Source organism: Macaca fascicularis, chromosome 19 (assembly GCF_037993035.2).
Source record: "Macaca fascicularis isolate 582-1 chromosome 19, T2T-MFA8v1.1".
NCBI lineage: Eukaryota > Metazoa > Chordata > Mammalia > Primates > Cercopithecidae > Macaca > Macaca fascicularis.
The window spans coordinates 8443845-8452500 of record NC_088393.1 but is presented as its reverse complement, the minus strand read 5'-3'; the positions used below and the strand labels follow the sequence as shown (position 1 = coordinate 8452500).

The window sequence follows — 8656 nt, the reverse complement described above, 5'->3', positions numbered from 1 at the left end:
TCATGCCTGTAATCCCAGCACTTTGGGAGGCCGAGGTGGGCAGATCACCAGAGGTCAGGAGTTCGAGACCAGCCTGGCCAACATGGTGAAACCCCATCTCTAATAAAAATACAAAACTTAGCCGGGCATGGTGGTGGGTGCCTGTAATCTCAGCTACTCGGGAGGCTGAGGCAGGAGAATCACTTGAACCCAGGAGGTGGAGGTTGCAGTGAGCCAAGATGACGGCACTGCACTCCAGCCTGGGTGACAGAGCACGACTCTGTCTAAAAAAAAAAAAAAAAAAAAAAAAGATTAAAACAACCTAGGTGTCCATAAACAGATGAATGGATAAGTGAAATGTGCTCCATCCATACAATAGAATACAATTCAGCCCTGAAAAGGAAGGAAATTCTGGGCCAGCTGTGGTGGCTCACGCCTGTAATCCCAGAACTTTGGGAGGCTGAGGCTGGGGGATCATCTGAGGTCAGGAGTTCAAGATAAGCCTGGGCAAGATAGTGAAACCCTGTCTCTACTAAAAATACAAAAATTAGCTGGGTGTGGTGGTACACACCTGTAATCCCAGCTACTTGGGAGGCTGAGGCAGGAGAACTGCTTGAACCCGGGAGGTGGAGGTTGCAGTGAGCAGAGACTGTGCCACCGCACCCCAGCCTGGGTGACAGAGCGAGACTCCTTCTCAAAAAAAAAAAAAAAAAAAAGGAAGGAAATTTGGACACAGGCAATTATGCTAAGTGAAATAAGTCAGCCACAAAAAGACAAATATGGTATGATTACACATTATCCTACTCGTAGGAGGTCCCTAGAGTCACCACACTCACAGACACAAGAAGTCAAATGGGGGGTGCCAGGGGCTGGCGCATGGGGCAATGGGTAGTTGTTGTTCAATCGGTAAAGTTTCAGTTTTTGTTGAGTTTTTTTTTTTCAGTTTTATAAGATGAAACAATTCCAGAGATTGGTTGTGCAACAACGTGAATATACTTAACACTACTGAGCTGTGTGCTTAAAAATAGCTGGCCAGGCACGGTGGCTCAAGCCTGTAATCCCAGCACTTTGGGAGGCCGAGACGGGTGGATCACGAGGTCAGGAGATCGAGACCATCCTGGCTAACACGGTGAAACCCCGTCTCTACCAAAAAAATACAAAAAACTAGCCGGGCGAGGTGGTGGACGCCTGTAGTCCCAGCTACTCAGGAGGCTGAGGCAGGAGAATGGCATAAACCCGGGAGGTGGAGCTTGCAGTAAGCTGAGATCCGGCCACTGCACTCCAGCCTGGGCGACAGAGAGAGACTCCGTCTCAAAAAAAAAAAAAAAAAACAAACCCAGTCTCTATTAAAAACACAAAAATTAGCCTGTGGTTGCTCACACCTGTAATCCCACGACTTTAGGAGGCCTGAGGTGTGAGGACCCCTTGAAGCTAAGAGTTGGAGACCAACCTAGACAACATAGCAAGATTCCGTCTATACAACAACAAGGCCAGGTGCAGTGGCTCATACCTGTAATACCAGCACTTTGGGAGGGTGAAGCAGGCAGATCACGAGGTCAAGAGATCGAGACCATCCTGGCCAACATGGTGAAACCCCGTCTCTACTAAAAATACAAAAAATTAGCTGGGCCTGGTGGCCTGCGCCTGTAGTCCCAGCTACTTGGGAGGCTGAGGCCGGAGAATTGCTTGAACCCAGGAGGCAGAGGTTGCAGTGAGCCGAGATCGTGCCACTGCACTCCTGTCTGGTAACAGAGTAAGACGCCATCTCAAAAAAAAAAAAAAAAAACAAACTATTTCTAATTAGCTGGATGTGGTGGCACATGCCTATAGTCCCAGGTACTGAGGATGCTGAAGTGGGAGGACCCCTTGAGCCCAGGAGTTGGCAGGTTGCAGTGAGCTATGATGGTGCCACTGCACTCCAGCCTGGGTGACAGAGTAAAACCCTGTCTCTAAAAAAAAAAAAAAAAGAAAAAAGAAAGGGCCTTCTTATGTGTACCCCATCTGTCCTGTCCCACTAGACAGAAACTTAGTCCTAAAAATAAAAATATTTTTTTAAAATTTTTTTCTGAGATAGAGTTTCACTCTGTCATCCAGGCTGGAATGCAGTGGTGCAATCGTAACTCACTGCAGCCTTGACCTCCTGGGCTCAAGTGATCCTCCTACCTTAGCCTTCCTAGTAGCTGGAACTACAGGCACACACCACCATGCTTAGCTATTTTAATTTTTTGTAGAGATGGGGGTCTTGCTATGTTGCCCAGGTGGGTCTTGAACACCCGGCCTCAAGTCATCCTCCTGCCTCGGACTCCCAAAGCACTGAGATTACAGGTGTGAGCCACCATTCCTGGCCAAAAAAATAAAAATAAATTTGATTAGAAAAAAAAAAAGAAAAATTTGGCCAGGTGTGGTGGCTCACACCTGCAATCCTAGCACTTTGGGAGGCCAAGACGGGTGGACCACCTGAGATCAGGAGTTTGAGACCAGCCTGGCCAACATGGCAAAACCACATCTCTACGAAAAAATACAAAAATTAGCTGGGCGTGGTGTTGCATGCCTGTAATCCTAGCTACTTGGGAGGTTGACGCAGGAGAATTACTTAAACCCAAGAGGTGGAAGCTGCAGTGAGCCAAGACTGTGCCATTGCACTTACTTCAGCCTGGGCAACACAGCAAGACTCCGATGAAAGAAAAGAAAAAGAAAGATGGAAGGGAGGGAGGAAGGGAGGGACGGAGGGAGGGAGGAAGGGAGGGAGGAAGGGAGGGAGGGAGGGAGGAAGGAAGGAAGGAAGGGAGGGAGGAAGGGAGGGAGGGAGGGAGGGAGGGAAAGAAAGGAGAGAAAGAAAGAAAGAGAGAGAAAGAAAGAAAGAGACAGGGAGGGAGGGAGGAAGGAAGGAAGGAAGGAGGGAGGGAGGGAGGGAGGGGGAAAGAAAGGAGGGAGGGAAAGAGAGAAAGAGAAAGAGAGAGAGAAAGAAAGAAAAGAAAGGAAGGAAGGAAGGGAAGGAAAAGAAAATTGTCATAGTGAAATGTTGGGGTTTGGGTCATGGTTGCTGCCCTCCTGGGGCCCACAGTCTGGCAGAGAGAGGAAGAGGTGGTGAGGACAGACAGAGGGTGTGCCCTCGTGGTGAGGTTTGACGTGAACAATTTTGGAAAAGCAATGCCCCCTCCGTTGCATTTCCAGCTTGGGGAGTGGGGTACAGGGAGAGAAAGTGGGTCTGCCCTGGAGAGACCAAAGGGGGGTTTGTGCTGGAAAGCAGGGCATGGAGGTAGAAAAGTGCACCCTCCAGCAACTCCCTGATTCTTTTTAGGGGGTGTCCCCCCCAGTAGCCCCCTGAGTGACCACAGGGCAGCTCTCTCAGTCAGCAAATTGCTGGTGAGCTTGGAACCCAGTTAGGGTTTCCTGGACAGAGCAGCCCTATGGTGATCCCACTTTCTAAAGACATGACTTTGAGACACAGTAGTCTGTTCTTATTAACCCCTCTCCCCCGATCCCAGGAAACCCCCTCAGATCCCGAGGGCTTCTTCCTAGGAAGGCTGGGGAGTGTGGGGAAGTCCCCAGGGGGCTCTCCAAAGAAGCGGGGGCAGACAGAGTCTCCCTGTCAGGCCTGTCCCCCAAACTCCCGTGAGGATTCTTACCTTTCCTGTGTCCCCAGAGCCAGACACAGCTCAAAAGGATGAATGTAGCAGACACCAACAGAAAGCCCAGAGTTTGGGCCGGGCAGTGGCTCACTCCTGTAACCCCGGCATTTTGGGAGGCCGAGGTGGATGGATTATTTGACACCAGGAGTTCGAGACCAGCCCGGCCAACATAGGGAAACCCCGTCTCTACCAAAAAAAAAATGCAAAAATTAGCCGGGCATGGTGGTGCACACCTGTCCAGCTACTGTGAAGGCTGAGGCACGAGAATCGCTTGAACCTGGGACACGGAGGCTGCAGTGAGCCGAGATCACGTCACTGCACTCCAGCCTGGGCAACAGAGCGAGACTCCCCTCAAAAATAAATAATAATAATAATAACAACAACATCTGTCTCCTAGGGTATAGTGGTCAGCTGAATAACAGCTCCCCAAAGATGGTCACATTCTAATCCCTGGAACCGGTGAGTAGGTCACCTTATATGGCCAACGGGGCTCTGCTGATGGAATTACCTCAAGGGTCTTGAGATGGGAGATCACCCCGGATTATCCAGGTGGCCCAATGTCATCACAGAGTCCTTACAAGAGGAGGCAGGAGGATGAGAGTCAGAGAGAGATTGGAAGAAGCTGTGCTTCTGGCTGTGAAGAGGATGGAAGAGCGGGACACAGTGGCTCATGCCTGTAATCCCAATGCTTTGGGAAGCCAAGGCAGGAGGATTGCTTTAAGGCCAGTAGCTGGGGACCAGCATGGGCAACATAGTGAGACCCTCATCTCTACAAAAAAAAAAAAAAATTTTTTTTTTTTTTTTTTTGAGACAGACATCTTGCTCTGTTGCCAGGCTGGAGTGCAATGGCATGATCTCGGTTCAGTGCAAGCTCCGCCTCCTGGGTTCAAGTGATTCTCCTGCCTCAGCCTCCTGAGTAGCTGGGATTACAGGCACATGTCACCACCACGTCCAGCTAATTTTTATATTTTTAGTAAAGATGGGGTTTCACCATGTTGGCCAGGATGGTCTCGATCTCCTGACCTCATGATCCGCCCACCTCGGCCTCCCAAAGTGCTGGGATTACAGATATGAGCCACTGTGCCTGGCCTACAAAATAATTTTAAAATTAGCTGGGCAGGTGGCATGTGCCTGTGGTCCAAGCTACTTGGGAGGCTGAAGTGGGAGGATCGCCTGAGTCCAGGAGGTCAAGGATGCAGTGAGCCGTGATCATACCACTGCACTCCAGCCTGGGCAACAGAGCGAGACCATCTCTCCAAAAATAAAACAGAAAGGCGGGTCATTGTCACTGGAGGGGTGTACAGAGCGGGCAATGGAGAGGAGAAGGCGTTAGCCACAGAGGACCTTGCTGGCTGCCGGGTTGGGAGCTGCTTAATTATAGGAGAGATGGTTTCAGGAAATTGCACTAAAAATGCTCCCATTTTTAGAGCCTCCAGATATCTGGCATTGGGCTGAAGGCTTTATGCACAGAGCAACCTATGTGAGAGAACTGTGGTTATCCCCACTTTACAGGTGAGAAAACTGGGGCCCAGAGAGGATTAAGTCACACAACAGGTAAAGGGGTGCAGCTGGGCTGGGAACCCATGGCCTTTAATCACCCACATCAGGGGTTACACAGTGGGGGCAGTGACCAGGTGTGTCCAGCAAACAGGCAGCACCCGCCACTGTCCTGACAGACCCAGAACCGGCATGAGAACCGCAGGGATGGAGGAGAAAAATACACGATCCCACACCGAAGTCCCTAGGGGTCTGGGTCCCTGAGGATGAGGTCTGGAGGCCTGGCGTCCTGGGTCCTTAAGAGACTAAGCCTCACTCACAGCTATAATCCCAGCACTTTGGGAGGTCGAGGTGGGTGGCTCAACTGAGGTCAGGAGTTCAAGACCAGCCTGGCCAACTTGGTGAAACCCCATTTCTACTAAAAATACAAAAATTAGCTGGGTGTGGTGGTGGGTGCCTGTAATCCCAGCTACTCGGGAGGCTAAGGCAGGAGAATCGCTTGAACCCGGGAGGTGGAGTTTGCAGTGAGCCGAGATCGCGCCATTGCACTCCAGCCCGGGTGACAGAGCGAGACTCCGTCTCAAAAAAAAGAGACTAAGCCTGGGTCTCTGAGGGTGGGGTCTGGGGGCCTGGCTTCCTGGGTCCCTACGGGGCTGGAGGCCTGGGTCTCTCAAGGATTGAGAGGCTGGAGTCCTAACCTCCTGGGTACCTGAAGGGCTGGGGATTTGAGTTCCTGAAGACGGGGTTTGGGGGCCTGTCTTCCTGATCCTTAGGGAGCTTAGCCTGAGTCCCTGAGGGCGGGGTCTGGGGGCTTGGTTTCCTGAATCTCTAAGGGGCTAGGGGGCCTGGGTCTCTGAGGGTGGGGCTTGGGGATCTGGTTTCCTGGGTCCCTAAGTAGCTGGGTCTCAGTCCCTGAGAGTGAGGGCCTGACTTCCTGAGGGAATCCCTAAGGGGCGGGGGGGCCTGAGTCCCTGAGAATGGGGTCTGGGGACCTGGCTTCCTGGGTCTTTAAGGGACTAAGCCTGGCTCCCTGAGGGTGGGGTCTGGGGGCCTGACTTCCTGGGTCCTTAAGTGACTGGGCCTGGGTCCCTAATGGGGGAGTCTGGGGACCCGGCTTCCTGGGTCCCTAAGGGGCTGAAGGTGCCTGGGTTCCTGAGGATAGGGTCTGGGAGCCTGGCATCCTGGTTCCCTAAAGGGCTGGGGACTTGCGTTCCTGAAGATGGGCTTTGGGGGCCTGGTTTCCTGGATCCTCAGGGGGCTGAGCCTGGGTCCCTGAGGGTGGGGTCTGGGGACCTGACTTCCTGGGTCCTTAAGTGACTGGGCCTGGGTCCCTCAGAGTGGAGTCTGGGGCCTTGGCTTCCTGGATCCCTAAGGGTCTAGGGGGCCTGGTTCCCTGAGGGTGTGGTCTAGGGACCTGGCTTCTGGGTCTGTAAGGGCCTAGGGACCCTGGGTCCCTGAGGGTGGGGTCTGGGGGCCTGGCTTCCTGGGTCTCCAGGAAGGTGAAGGCCTGGGTCTGTGAGGGTGGAGCCTGGAGTCCAGGATTTCAGGGTCTCTGAGGGCGTTCTTGGAGAGAAATCCCCAAATCTCCCAGGCTGGGCCTGGGCTGCTCTCGGAAGTCTCAGGACCTGCTGGCTCAGCTCTCTGGTTCCTGGAAGCATCCTAGGGCCTTGAGGGGAGGGGACAGGGAGGCAATGAGTGGTCCAGGACCCCCCTCCTGGAGTTCTGGGGGGCCCTCTGGAGGGAAGGGTGTGGACAAGCCCATCTCTGTGTCCCCTCTTAGCCTGAGGACTCCCAGCCACACATACCAGTCCCCCCAAGCTCTCCCCGCCCCACTGCCGCAATCCACACCAAAAAAACAGCCTGGGTTTGGGCTCCAGATCCTGAGGTTCCCGGAAGATGAAAGTGCAATCCAGGCTCTTCTCATCCCACACGCCCCTTTCCTCTTCCTGTTGACTGGCTCTCTGCCTGAGTGGGGGTCAGGAAGCAGAGGGAACGAGGTGCATGTGACCGTGACTCAGGGCCGCCCTCCTGGCACTTCTAGGAGTGGGGCATAGGTCCTGCCTCTGGGGAGCCCCCAGTCTCAGGAGGGGCCCATCCAGTGCAGGAGCTCAAGGCTGGGAAAAGAGGGGGCCATAGGACTACGGGCGGGTCAGGGATGGGTGTCAGGGAGGCTTCCATGCAAACTGGTGCTGCCGCTTGGCTCAGCGCTTTAGGCAGGGAGCTGCCCGTGCGAAGGCTTGGAGACAGCCTGGTGTTTCAGAATTGTGTGACGTTCAGGCACTCTGGAGTCTCGGAGGAAGAGGCATGGGTGTGGCTGGAGAGACCAGCTGCCAGGCCTGAGCAGGCAGGACCCTTGAACTGCAGGGCGTGGGGGAGCTGGAGCTTTGGACCCAGGGCAGAAGGGAGCCATGGATGGTTGTAGGCAGAAAGAAGACATGGGCAGGTGGTTGCCATTCAGGGAAGACACAGAGGAGGGGTTTCAGGGAGACCCCAAAGGAGGCTGTCATGAGGGTCTGGTGGGTGTGAGGACCCTAAGGGGAGCTGTCGTGGGGGCTGGAGTTGGGTAAATAGGGAGCGAGTGTTTCATGGGGACACAGTTTCAGTTTGGGAAGATGAGAAAGTTCCAGAGATGGATGGTGGTAATGGTTGCACAACAGTGTTCATGTGTTTCATGCTGCTGAACGGTGCACTTAAAAACGGCTACGAAGGTAATTTTTATGTTATGTATATTTTGCCACAATGAAAACAAAACAAAGCGTGATCTAGGAATCATGTTTTCAAAGCAGCGCTTCTCAACCACGGTGATTCTATCGGCGACTGGTGGCCAGAGATGCTTCTAGACATCCAACAATGCACAGGACGGCATCCCAACGAGGAATCATCAGCCCCAAATTCAACAGTGCATTGTGGGAGAAACCCAGCTTTGAACACATCTCCTCCTGGAAGCCCCCCTGGATTTGACACACCTACCGCCCTTCCTCCCCACCCCTGCACCCTTTCCTTCTCCCCTTCGTAACCCCAGGAGAGGTTAAACAGGTAGGGGAGCACAGGGCTGTGTCGGGATGGGGTTAGGGTCAGGGTCACCAGGCTCCATCCCGTTGGGACACAGTGCCAGGCCCTGTCCCAGGTGTGGGGGTTCTGCGATTAGAGCCTCGACGTGCCTCCGTCCTGTGCAGAGCAGAGGTTAGGGCTGGGATCAGAGCGTCGTGGGGTGAGGGGATCGAGTTGTAGTTGAGCTGGAGTTACGGTCAGGACCGGGGCTGGGATGAGAGCTCAGCTGGAGATGGTTTAGGGTCGCTGTTGCTGGACACGCTAAACTCCTTCCTGTTGAATTCTGATGTAGGTCAAATGAAGAGTGAGACACAGCCTCTCCCAACACACAGAGGATCCCAAATCTGAAAGAAGAACCAACACCCACAGATCTGGGGCCCACATCCGTACAGCTTTCTGTTTTTCTCCCGAAGTGAGCAAGAGGCATGTTAACACCGCAGAGGGGAAGCGGGTGGGGCAGTCCCGTGACTGGGTCCCTGGGGCCCCAAAGCATCCTA

General features: G+C 53.5%; 2 long non-coding RNA genes across 2 annotated transcripts in view; one reads left to right on the top strand and one right to left on the bottom strand.

Moving 5' to 3' along the window:
* Positions 1–8656, bottom strand: part of LOC135968366 (uncharacterized) — a 68204-nt gene that overhangs the window by 14797 nt on the left and 44751 nt on the right. The gene's annotated exons all lie outside the window — the stretch shown is intronic.
* LOC123570304 (uncharacterized) lies at positions 7185–8586 on the top strand. The gene is made up of 3 exons (XR_006694384.2): positions 7185–7816; positions 7895–8144; positions 8452–8586. It is a non-coding gene; the product is annotated as an uncharacterized lncRNA (long non-coding RNA).